The 12,531-nt window shown below is 41.5% G+C and overlaps 1 long non-coding RNA gene across 1 annotated transcript; it reads right to left on the bottom strand.

Moving 5' to 3' along the window:
* Nucleotides 1-5,444: 5,444 nt before the first annotated feature.
* Nucleotides 5,445-10,154, bottom strand: LOC119625274 (uncharacterized). The gene is made up of 3 exons (XR_005241401.2): nt 10,073-10,154; nt 7,626-9,382; nt 5,445-6,684 (listed from the first exon to the last, which is right to left on the bottom strand). It is a non-coding gene; the product is annotated as an uncharacterized lncRNA (long non-coding RNA).
* Nucleotides 10,155-12,531: the final 2,377 nt, after the last annotated feature.

Here is a 12,531-nt window from a genome sequence, read left to right as displayed (position 1 = left end):
TGCGGGGGTGTTGAACAGCTCCCCTGGCCTCTACCCACCAAGTGCCAGTAGCACTTCTCTCTGGTTGTGACAACCAGAAAGTTCTCCAGAATCTGGAGGATTCAATCACCTCCAGTTGAGATGTACTGCGTAGCCTTTATCTTCTAGATCTGTTCACTTTTCTTTAATGCCACTTTACTTTAATGCCACCTTCACCACTCCATCATGTGCCCTCGCTGGCAGCTCCATTTCCACTCTCATCCCCTCTACATCTCATTTGCTATCCCTTCTGCAGCCATGTTCATTTTTCATTTTTCTTTTCTTTTTTTGTTCTTTTTTTGAGACGGAGTCTCGCTCTGTCACCCAGGCTGGAGTGCAGTGTGGTGATCTCGGCTCACTGCAGCCTCTGCCTCCCGAGTTCATGCCATTCTCCTGCCTCAACCTCCAGAGTAGTTGGGACTACAGGTGCCCACCACCACACCCAGCTAATTTTTTGTATTTTTAGCAGAGATGGAGTTTCACCGTGTTAGCCAGGATGATATGTTAATTTTTCTAACATTGTCCAATCATGTCACCTTTTGCTTAAAATGTTTCAGTAGGTTCTCATTGCCCCTAAGTCAAAGGACCGTATCATTTGCACAGACCCAAAACCCCATCTGGTGAGACACCACATCCCCTCAGCTTCGTCGTGCTCCCTGTTTTCATGCTCGTGGTCTTCGAACTTCAGGTGCTCTTGTTCTCAGGCTCTTCCTGCATGTGCAAGGCTCTCCTCTCTCCTGCTTATCACTTAATTTAGTTGACGGGGTGGAGAATGTGACTTCATTCCTAAGCATCACCCTTATTCCTGCAGAGTCTGCACCCAGGGCCTTTTTTTTTTTTTTTTTTTTTTTTTGAGACACGGTCTCACTGTCACTCAGGCTGCAGTGCAGTAGTATGATCTTGGCTCACTGCAAACTTCACCTCCTGGGTTCAAGTGATTCTTCTGCCTCAGCCTCCCAAGTAGCTGGGATTACAGGCACCCACCACCACACCCCGCTAACTTGTTGTTGTTGTTGTTTTTGTATTTTTAGTAGAGATGGGGTTTCACCATGTTGGTCAGACTGGTCTCAAACTCCTGACCTCAAGCAATCCACCGGCCTTGGCCTCCCAAAGTGCTGGAATGACAGGCATGAGTCACCATGCCAGGCCTGCACTCAGGGCCTTTCTACTGCAGCACCATTCACATTATTGTGGGTGGAGTGGGGAGGCAGAGAGAGAAGGCAGGATTCTCCAATGAAACATCCCTGGGAGCTGTTGAAGCATCATGCTGTGTGCAATGGCTCATGCCTGTAATCCCAGATACTCAGGAGGCTGAGGTGGGATCCTGTGAACCCAGAATTCAAGACCAGCCTGGGCAACAGAATGAGTTCCTGTCTATAAAAGAAAAAAAGTTCACCCAGGGTAGTTTCCAAACAAAGGGCCTTTGTTTGCAAATCTTCACAGGTTAATTTGGTTTCAGTCCAGACACAAGTTTGGAAGAGGAGAAATGCTAATTTTGTCTGAATTGCTAAGAAGGAAGGAGTCTTCAAAGTCACAGACTGATGATAGTACAAGTAACTAATGAGCAGAAGGTGGGCCCTCAAGGGGCAAGCAGGTTGCACCTGAACTAGACACCCGACGAGACACACCGGAGCAGGCTCTGGGCTCCATGGTTGGAGTGATAGGGCAGCTGATCCCCACCCAAGCCATGGCACCTGGTATCCCAGGTAGACCTGGTGCATTCGAGGACTTAATTATAATTTTTAATATTTTTCTTAAAACACATTTATTGTTTCTTTATTGTATAACTACACATTTATGGCCCCAAATTTAAAAATAACACAAAATAGAAGCAAATTAAAATCACTTATAATTTTGCCTCACAGAGTATCTGTTGACGATGTGGTTCATTTCCCTTAAAAAAATATTAGACGTATACGCTCCATATTGTTCCACAGTCTGTTTTTGCACATAAGCTTTCATTTCAGCATTTCCCGTTGCTGCTTCTGAGTCCCTGAAAACATGATTTTCACGAATGCACTGTCCCACTTCAAGGATGGAATTAAATGGTCTCGGGGCACGGAAATTGCAACAAAAATTTAGAGCTCTAGCATTTTTAAGGAATTAAGCTCTTCTTCCTTGTCAGAATTGTTTAGGAATGTGTTTAAAGTTTTGCAAATTATTGTTGCTTTTTTTTGCTTAAATTTTAGCTATAATTTGTAATTTAATTGCAAGGTTTATAAAACATCCTATACAACGAGGCCATTTTTTTGTAATACTGGATGTTCTTATCCTCTGTTTAATAGTCACTTTTGAAAATATTCCTTAGTTGCTTGAAAGAAGGTACATTTTTTATTGTTTTGAGGCTCTAAATTTGTTTTTAGGTTATGCCCTAATTGGCCATATTATTTTATTATCCAAATTTTCTATGCTTCTTAAAGTCTTCTATACATTCCTTGACTTGCAAAGGAAACCTTTTGGTCTATTAAAATCTCCTACCACAAAATTTTTGTGTGTGTGAATTTCTTCTGAGATTTTAAACTGTATCTGCTTTAGAGATGTCACTGCTATATAATTTGGCACATAAAGATTCATGAATGTTGTAATTTCATCATGACTATATTTTTACTAACATGAAACAATCTTTTCTGTTTATTTTCTCTTGCATATTGTTTTGTCTGATGTCATGTTTTAAACTCCTGATTTATTTTACTTATGTATGTCTAACATGTCTTTGTTCATCTTTTAAAATCATCTATTTTGGGGCCAGACACAGTGGCTCACGCCTGTAATCCCAGCACCTTGGGAAACTGAGATGGGCAGATCACTTGAGGCCAGGAGTTTGAGACAAGCCTGGCCAACATGGTGAAACCACGTTTCTACTAAAAATACAAAAATTAGCCAGGCATAGTGGCATGAGCCTGTAATCCCAGATATTCGGGAGACTGAGGCATGGGAATCGCTTGAACCTGGGAGGTGGAGGTTGCAGTGAGCCAAGATCATGCCACAGCACTCCAGGCTCGGCGACAGACAGAGTGAGACTCTGTTTCAAAAAAAAAAGAAAGAAAAGAAAAAAAATCTATTTTTTCCTTTTGTTTTTGGTGAGTCTCATATCAATGACACACACTTACTTTTCTCTTTCAATCCAGACTTAGAGTCTCTGAAAGAGAGACTTTAACTGTTTTTTTGTCTGTTTTCTCAAAAAATATGTTTGCTGTTACTTTTGCCATCTTATTTTTCTGCTCTGTATCTTTTTAATGGATGTTTGATTTTTCTGTTATTTTCTGTCTTTTGCTCTATAGACTACATTTTATTTTCTTTCTATAATTTGGAAGACACATATTCTATTTTTAATTGTACTAATATTATCTCTAAGTTATAAGATTCTTCACCATCTGTCCAAAACCTGACATCTCTTGACTGACTTCATATCTGCTAAAATGATATCCCTAGACCACATTTAGAATCACACTGTAGTCACCTAACACATTGAGCTGGGCTATAGAAATGTCTAGCACATGCCCCACGATCCCTTCACTGTTCACTCTGTTGCTCTGTTGCTGACAGAATTCTCTTCTCAGATCCTTAGCAGGAGGGAGGACCATTAGCCACATTTCTGGTGTTTATCAATGTAGGTTCTCCTCTTGCCCCTTCTGCCTGGAAGAGAAAAGTATTTTAATGACCAAGAACCTCTGATTGCTTCGCTTTGGGGGTTGCACTCGTTAAGATGTACAGATTAGCAGGACTGTTGTGGTTGGGGTTAAAGAAGTGGCCCTCTTTGCCTTGGGATGCAACTTCATCTTGCCTGGAGTTTGGTACTCAGCTTCTCCTGGGCACTTGTGGGGCACCTCTGCGATGGGCTGGGCTCCCTCTTGTCTGACCTTGGTGCTCTGCCTCAAAGCTGCATTGTGCATCAGCTAATGAGAGTTTCTCAATCTGTCCTCATCTGCACTGCTATTGGCAGAAATCCTTCCTAGACTGTGGCCAAGCATTAATTGGTATTCTTAGCTTCTGGTGCAGTTGCAATTTTGCAATTTTGCATGTGCCTTCAATGGTGTTTTAATGGGAGGATGGGAGAGGATGAATCAGGCAATCAGGCACCTGCTATGAGCCACCATATTAATCTGGGAGTCTGCAAGTTTGGCTCTGAATGACAGAAAGAGAACCACGGTGCTTTCAGTGTTATATAAAGCTCATGGCTCTCATTTCAGCCGATTCCATAGTCCAGGGTTTCCTAAATAATGTGTTGAAAGGAAAGAGATAATAAAACATGCCACATTTTTTTAAAAGCAGGGGAGAAAAAGGGATTCCGTGGTCAACCAAACTGGAGAAATCATACACTTTACGCCTCTCGCACATTCAAGTTAAAACCTGGTGTGTTCAAAACTAGAAGTGTCCTGCAGCAAAAAAAAAAAAAAAAAGAAAGAAAGAAAGAAAGAAAGAAAACTGATTTAACATTGTTTAGTCCATCACATCTCAGTATTTGACTTTGAAACCTTTCTGGTAGGGTCCCTGGGAATGTGTAACTGAATTGGTGTTTTTCCAAAGTGTAATGTGGGGATCAATGGTCAGTGTGGGCATAGGAGAGTCTGGGAGAGAGGGCAGCTCTGCTCCTCCAGCCCTTGCCCAGGTTTCACCAGATCCTGAAAGTGCCAGACAGACTAGCTAAGGACACATGGCTTGACCATTCTTTGATATTATTCACTTTACTTAGATCTTCAGAAAACAAAATGCCTGAACCATATTTTTTTAACCTTCGATGGAGCCAATGCTACTGATTTACAATTAACGATGTATTTTTAAGCTTCGTAGAGAATGAAATCAGGAAGCTTTTATTTACATGGCATCTCTATGTCTTATATAAAACAGCGAGCAAAGGTTATACTAGTGTTACTCAATATCCAAGAATAATCGTCAGAGATACGTTTCATCAGAAGTGTAGTTTTGTTATGAATACAGGTAAATGTGTCTGATTTTACTTTCTGGGTATCATCTGTGTTTTGCTTTCAGCCTTGTTTGCCAGGAAACTCAGAAACAAATATGGTATCCTGTTTCTAAGACACTGTCTCAATGCTACCTGGAAATATGAGCTTTCTTTGTTCATTTTGTATAATCTCTGAATTTTTAAGTCTTTAATTCTCCTGTGTTTCTTTATTTCTTATATCACTGAAAATTCCTTTAGAATTAAACAGGAGTTACATTCTCGATCTTAATGATTTGAATGGGCAGTTAAAGAGCAATTAGTGATAAACAACTTGATTCATAAAAAGGAAGTCAAGAAAATTTTAGCATTTCCCAGTATATGCAAATATGTCCCTAGCATCTCATGCATGAAACAACATCACGAACAGTAAAGTTCACAGAGAAAAACAATCCACTAAATCTCATTTTTCAGTGTCAGTAAAATCTTGAATTACCCTGAATTAATACAACAAGACCCAAGATTATCCTGATATTCATTTACTTTTATTTTCATAACTGCAGCCAGTTGTATTATTACATTTTTCTTCTTCAGAAAATTTTAAACATACCCCAAAATTAAAAACTATGATACATATCAATGTGTCCATTACCCATTTCAGCTTCAATGATTATCATCATTTAAAAAATCTTGTCTCACATTGCTCTATTCTACATTTTTAAAAATTTTAAAGCAAATCTCAAGAATCATTTTTCACGTGTATCTGTTTCTAACAGGTAAGGACTTCTCTTTTTAGCATAACAACCATGACATTATCACACCTTAAAAAGTTAACAATAACTTTTAATATTATTTTATACACATTTCATAGTCAAATGTCCCCAGTGTTCTCAAGAACCTCTTTTTACAGTTGGTATCTTCAAATCAGATTCTTCATAAGGTTTATACACTGCAGTTTTTGTTATTTTGGAGATATTTTTAAGTATCATTCTACTATTTGGAATAAGAGGTATGTAAGGATGTAAAGGTATTTTTCTTAACTATAAAACTTGTTTGAAAATCCCACAGAATACACCATAAAATAGTTTCCCTTTTGTACTAAATATTTAAATTAAATAACTAAATAAAAATTGTAACACTACTAAAAATTATTCACTATCTTCATTTTCATAAGTAAACAGAGTACCCACTAAATTTTATATTCTGCTCTTACTCCTTGGTGTTATACCAATACCATTTCCATGTCGTTAGATTCTTTAAAATTATTATTTTTAACAAGTGCATATTATTTTTCTCTCTTGGCCACTGTTGCTTTAGCCATTTTTTAGCATTTGTTAAATCCATTGCATGTATTAGAAGCGCAAATCCTAATCAAGGTTGGAAATTTTTGCTCTCTTCCTCCTTTAACCCTGTAATTGACATTGTTTATGGGTCTATGAAGGAAAGGAAGAAGAAAGCAGACAGAGAAGGAAGGGGAATAGAGAAAAGGTGGAGGTTTGCCTGTGATGCATTCGAAAGACTTGCTTTTCTTCCATCCTCTTGGAAGGGCCAGTCCTTGGAAATCATGTGCTCTTTCTTCTCTGAGACTAGTTGTAGCTATAGAAGGGTCCAAAATGTGCTGGCTCTGTGTGTTCATAATAAACCCGGAATGTCAGGTGCCCGTCATCAGATAACCGATATGAACCCTGCCTTATCATGCAAAGGAGAAGCCTCCCGCTGTATCCCCTTTGGTGATGAATTGGTATTGGATATGGAGTTCTGGAAAACTGAAAGAAAGTCAACGTTTTTAATGTGAAACATGTGCAGTCTCTCATTTATCAATTAGACATCCTGCAATAACCTTGGGCTCAATGACTGGTCTTGCCAGGTTATGGTATTCAGGGAAAAACACCATCACCTCATTCGCTGTGGCAAATAAAACGGAATATCGACAAAGACCATAATGTGGGTGCCTCTTGTGGTGACAACTATAATCAATAATATTTAGATAACAGTATCTTTTATTGTTATTAAAGAAAAATTTGGCCGGGCGCGGTGGCTCAAGCCTGTAATCCCAGCACTTTGGGAGGCCGAGACGGGCGGATCACGAGGTCAGGAGATCGAGACCATCCTGGCTAACACAGTGAAACCCCGTCTCTACTAAAAACACAAAAAACTAGCCGGGCGAGGTGGCGGGCGCCTGTAGTCCCAGCTACTCGGGAGGCTGAGGCAGGAGAATGGCGTAAACCCGGGAGGCGGAGCTTGCAGTGAGCTGAGATCCGGCCTCTGCACTCCAGTCCGGGTGACAGAGCAAGACTCCGTCTCAAAAAAAAAAAAAAGAAAAATTTTCCAGGAGCGTTTTGTGCATTTAGTTTTTTTTCGTCAAAATTTTTATCTAGGATTAATTTTCAGGAACAGGATTATTGGTTCTCAAATTGAATATTTTTTAGAAAGAGAGAAAAGGAGATGGAAAGAGAAGGTTATGTTGTTTTTTCAAAAGAATAATACTAATCACCAAGAAAATAAACATAAATACAAGTCTCAGGTATGCTAGCTATTGAGGTTTTAGACAGCATGAATACAGAAATTTGGAGAGAAACACGGAAAACAGTTTTGTCAATACTGAGGGTCTGAAATGAAACCTCTCAGATACACGTCCCTAACCTATTTCAATAAAAAGAGCCATGACAATAGAATTAATTAAGCCAAGGACTCAAGTGGGACGGACCTATGCAGCTGAAGCCTCCGGAGATGGGTCCAGATGTAGAGAGACCAGTAGATTGCAGGTCCACATCAAGGAGTGGCTCAGAATTATTGCATCTTAATATTTTGAATCTGCAAAAGATAGCACAGCTAGAAAACCCTTGGAAGTCACTTGATGATATCATTTTTATTTCTAAAGCAACAATGAACAGTATTACTTGCAATATCAGCATAATTAGGCCAACATAATTAAGATGCCCATTAACAAGAAAGACAGCTGGCACATTTTGCATTCAGATTGACATGATTCCAGCCACAAGCATAATTGATGTTTGTTCAGTAATATGGAGCTATGTTGCAGAATCTGTGAGACGATGCTTATCTGACAGCTATAGGAAGTGCAAAGTCAAGTATAAGAAAAAAAAATATGTTCCAGACAGTAGCAGATGTTCTTAGATCAAATATTTCTGTGAAAAATTGTGGTAGAAGAATCAACTGATAAAATAGCAGAGGCTAGTTCAGTGGCTTACATCAAGATGAGGATGAAGAGGAGGAAGGAAGAGGAAAAAGAGGAAGACAAAGAAAGAGAAGAAGGAGGAGGAAAACAAGAACAACAACAACTTTGGGGGGCCGAGGTGGGCAGATCTCCTGAGGTCAGGAGTTCAAGACCAGCCTGGCCAACATGGTGAAACCTCATCTCTACTAAAAATACAAAAAATTAGCTGGGCGTGGTGGTGGGTGCCTGTAATACGAACTGCTCGGGAGACTGAGGCAGAAGAATTGCTTGAACCTGGGAGGCAGCGGTTGCAGTGAGCCGAGATCATACCATTGCACTCCAGCGTGGGAAACAAGAGCAAAACTCCATCTCAAAAAAAAAAAAAAAAGAATAACAAAGAAACAAACCCTCTGGGCTGAGCTCAATCTCCCCATCTTTAGTGGGGGGCTGACGTCGCATCATCCCAAAGTCGGGGCCCTACATGTAGTTCTAGGCTGTGTGTTGCACATTGGTAGACGCAGGTATGTTTATCCAGAAGGCAATTTTATGGTTGGGGGATGGATTTGAAGTATTACTATCAAATAAATAAGCCAGGCCGGGTGAGGTGGCTCATGCCTGTAATCCCAACACTTTGGGAGGCTGAGGAGGGCAGATCATGAAGTCAGGAGTTTGAGACCAGCCTGGCCAACATGGAGAAACCCCATCTCTACCAAAAATACAAAAATTAGCCAGGTGTGGTGGCAGGTGCCTATAATCCCAGCTACTTGGGAGGCTGAGGCAGGAGAATCACTTGAAACCAGAGGCAGAGGTTGCAGTGAGCTGGGATCGCGCCACTGCACTCCAGCCTGGGTGACAGAGCAAGACTCCATCTCAAAAAAGGAAAAGAAATGAGCCAGAAGAAGAAAATAACGAGGTAACAACAAAAAAGGAAGAAAGCAATTAAGAGTGAGGAATGTGACTGGAAGGAGGAAAAGGCACCCTAATCATTAATTAGCACAGCTGGGTTCTCAGATCCCAGTTGCTCCCTGAAGAGGTGAAAATAATGCCCCAAACCAAACCCTCTCCGTCACCACTACCATTTCATGTCATGTGGAATTTTGGCAGACTTCTCAGTGAATAATCAAGAATCCCACAGAACTGGCATTCAAACTCAGCCATTTTTGCAGTCCGGCAATTGTCCCCATTTCCTGGCCTCCTCTGCCTTCTCCGTGTCACCCCGTCTTGCAGCTTGGCCCCTTCCTTCAGGAACTCGGTCACTCCAATGCTTTTGAGTTCCGTAGATTTTTCTGGAGGTGTCAGGGGGTGTCACAGGGGGAAGAGTCACTTTGGTACATGTTTTCTTTCTTTCTTTCTTTCTTTCTTTCTTTCTTTCTTTCTTTCTTTCTTTCTTTCTTTCTCTCTCTCTCTCTCTCTCTTTCTTTCTTTCTCTCTCTCTCTCTCTCTCTCTCTCTCTCTTTCTTTCTTTCTTTTCTTTCTTTCTTTCTTTTTTTTGACAGAGTTTTGCTCTTGTTGTCCGGGCTGGAGTGCAATGATGCAATCTCGGCTCACCACAACCTCTGCCTTCTGGGTTCAAGTGATTCTCCTGCCTCAGTCTCCTGAGAAACTGGGATTACAGGTGTGCACCACCACGCCTAGCTAATTTTTGTATTATTAGTAGAGACGGGGTTTCTCCATGTTGGTCAGGCTGGACTCGAACTCCTGACCTCAGGTAATCCACCCACCTCGGCCTCCCAAAGTGCTGGGGTTACAGGTATGAACCACTGCACCCTGCCCGGCACACATTTTCTACCATGCCCAATACTTTGTCATCTTTCTGGGCCTTCTTTTCTTTCTTTCTCTCCTTTATCACTTCCTGTCCTCTTCCTCCAGTATAAATCAAAAACTCCAAATTCTTCTTTATTTCTGGAAAGCAGTCAACCCTGCCCCATTCCATCTCCAACCCTGCGCATCCAAACCCAGCAAAGTGCTCTGCTCACCTGGGTCTTCCCGATTGCCAGGAGCAGTCTCCTTAGAGGCTGTCTTAGTCTGTTCAGGCTGCCGGAACCAAGTTTCCTGGACTGGGTGCCTTAAAAACAACAGGGTTTTATTTTTCACAGTTCTGGAAACTGGACATCTGAGATCAGAATAACAGCATAGTCAGATTCTGGTGAAGACCTCTTCTGGGTTGGGACTGCCAGCTTCTCCATGTGTCCTCACATGCACAAAGAGGGCTGGAGAGCTTTTTGAAGTCTCTTTTACAAGGGCACTAAGGCCAGGTAGGTGGAACATGCCTATAATTCCAGCACTTTGGGAGGCTGAGGCAGATGGATCACGAGGTCAGGAGATTGAGAGCATCCTGGTTAACATGGCGAAACCCCATCCCTACTAAAAATACAAAAAAAAAAAAAAAAAAAAAAAAAAAAATTAACCAGGCCTGGTGGCACGTGCCTGTAGTCCCAGCTATTTGGGAGGCCGAGGCAGGAGAATCGCTTGAACCTGGGAGTTAGAGGTTACAGTGAGCTGTGACCACCACTGCACTCCAGCCTGGGCAACAGAGTGAGACTCCATCTCAAAAAAAATAAGAAATTAAAAAACAAGTAAAGGCACTAACCCCAGCATGAGGTCTCTACCCTCAAGATGTAATTATTCCCCAAAGACCCTGGTTTCGTTTTTTTTTTTTTTTTTTAGACGGAGTCTCACTCAGTTGCCAGGCTGGAGTGCAGTGGCGTGATCTCGGCTCACTGCAAACTCCGCCTTCTGTGTTCAAGTGATTCTCCTGCCTCGGCCTCCCAAGTAGCTGGGATTACAGGCATGCATCAACACACCCAGTGATTTTTTGTATTTTCAGTAGAGACGGGGTTTCACCATGTTGGCCACGATGGTCTAGATCTCTTGACCTTGTGATCTTCCCGCCTCGGCCTCCCAAAGTGTTGGGGTTACAGGCGTGAGCCACTGCACCCAGCCCTGGCTTTGGTTTTGCCTCTGCTATCCCTGATTCCAGGTAACTGGGACCACTAGCACCCTGTACCTAAAGAATTGGTTCTGCTCCCATTCTGAGTTTGTGGGAGTCAAGGACCATGTCAACATTCCTGATCACATCTCCCTTGCCATATTGACATGTGATTAGAAAGAAGTCACCTCCCCAGGCCTGGAACCTAAGAGTCCTTTGGCAACCTTCTGGGTTCTATATCATTCTCCTAGTGTCCCTTTGTGATGGTACCTCTGTCTACCTAATTCCTCAAGCCAGAAACCAGAAGTGGGGGAGGGGGTGGAAATCACCTTTTCGGTTTCCTTTTCTTTAGGATTCTGCCCTCCATAAAAGCAAATACATGGTCATGTCTACCTCTCGGACATATCTCCAACATGCCTGCATTTCTCCATCCCCAGACACTACTCTGGTTCATTTCTCACCAAGATTACAATGGTCTTTCAGTTGATTTGACTTCTAAATGGATCTTCCCATTTATCTCAACATATACAATTCGATCTTTTAAATAAATACAAATCCCATCTCACAGTCCCACTACTAGATATATATCCAAAGGAAATAAAATCAGTATGTCAAAGAGATGTCAGCAGTTTTGTATTTATTGCAGCACTATTCATGATAGCCAAGACATGGAATCAACCTGTTTCCACTGACAGAAAGAAAATGTTGTATATATACACAATAAAATAATACTCTTCAGCCATAAAACTAGTGAGATCTTTTCATTTGGGGCAACATGGATGAACCTGGAGGATGTTATGTTAAGTGAAATAAGCCAGGCACAGAGAGATAAATACTGCATGCTCTCAAGCATATGAGAAATCTAAAAACGCTGTTCTCATAGGATAAAGTAGATAGTGGTTACTAGAGGGTGGGGAGGGTGGGTAAGACGGGGGACGGAGTGGGTACAAGGTGACAGATAGGAGGAAAAAGTTCTGGTGTTCTATAGCACATTAGGGTGACTGGTTAACAATATTATATTGCATATTTTAAAATAGCTAGAAGAGAAGATTCTGAATGTTCTCACCATGAAGATATCATAAATGTATGAGGTAATAAATATGCTAAATACAGATTGAGCATCTCTAATCCAAAAATTTGAAATCTAGGCCAGGTGTGGTGGCTCATGCCTATAATCCCAGCACTTTGGGAGGCTGAGGCAAGCAGATTGCTTGAACCCAGGAGTTCAAGATCAGCCCAGGCAACATAACGAAACCTTGTCTCTACAAAATATAAAAAATTAGCTGGGCATGGTGGCATGTGCCTATGGTCCCAGCTACTTGGGAAGCTGAGGTGGGAGGATCACTTGAGCCCGGGAGGTTGAGACTGCAGTGAGCCATTACTATGCCACTGCACTCCAACCTGGGCAACAGAGCAATATTCTGACTCAGGGAAAAAAAAAAAAAATCAAAATGTGAAATGCTTCAAAATCCAAAATGTTTTGAGTGCTGACATGATGCCGCAAGG

This window comes from Chlorocebus sabaeus, chromosome 10 (assembly GCF_047675955.1).
Source record: "Chlorocebus sabaeus isolate Y175 chromosome 10, mChlSab1.0.hap1, whole genome shotgun sequence".
NCBI lineage: Eukaryota > Metazoa > Chordata > Mammalia > Primates > Cercopithecidae > Chlorocebus > Chlorocebus sabaeus.
Note: the sequence above shows the minus strand (reverse complement) of the source record. Positions and strands in the feature narration are given on the sequence as shown.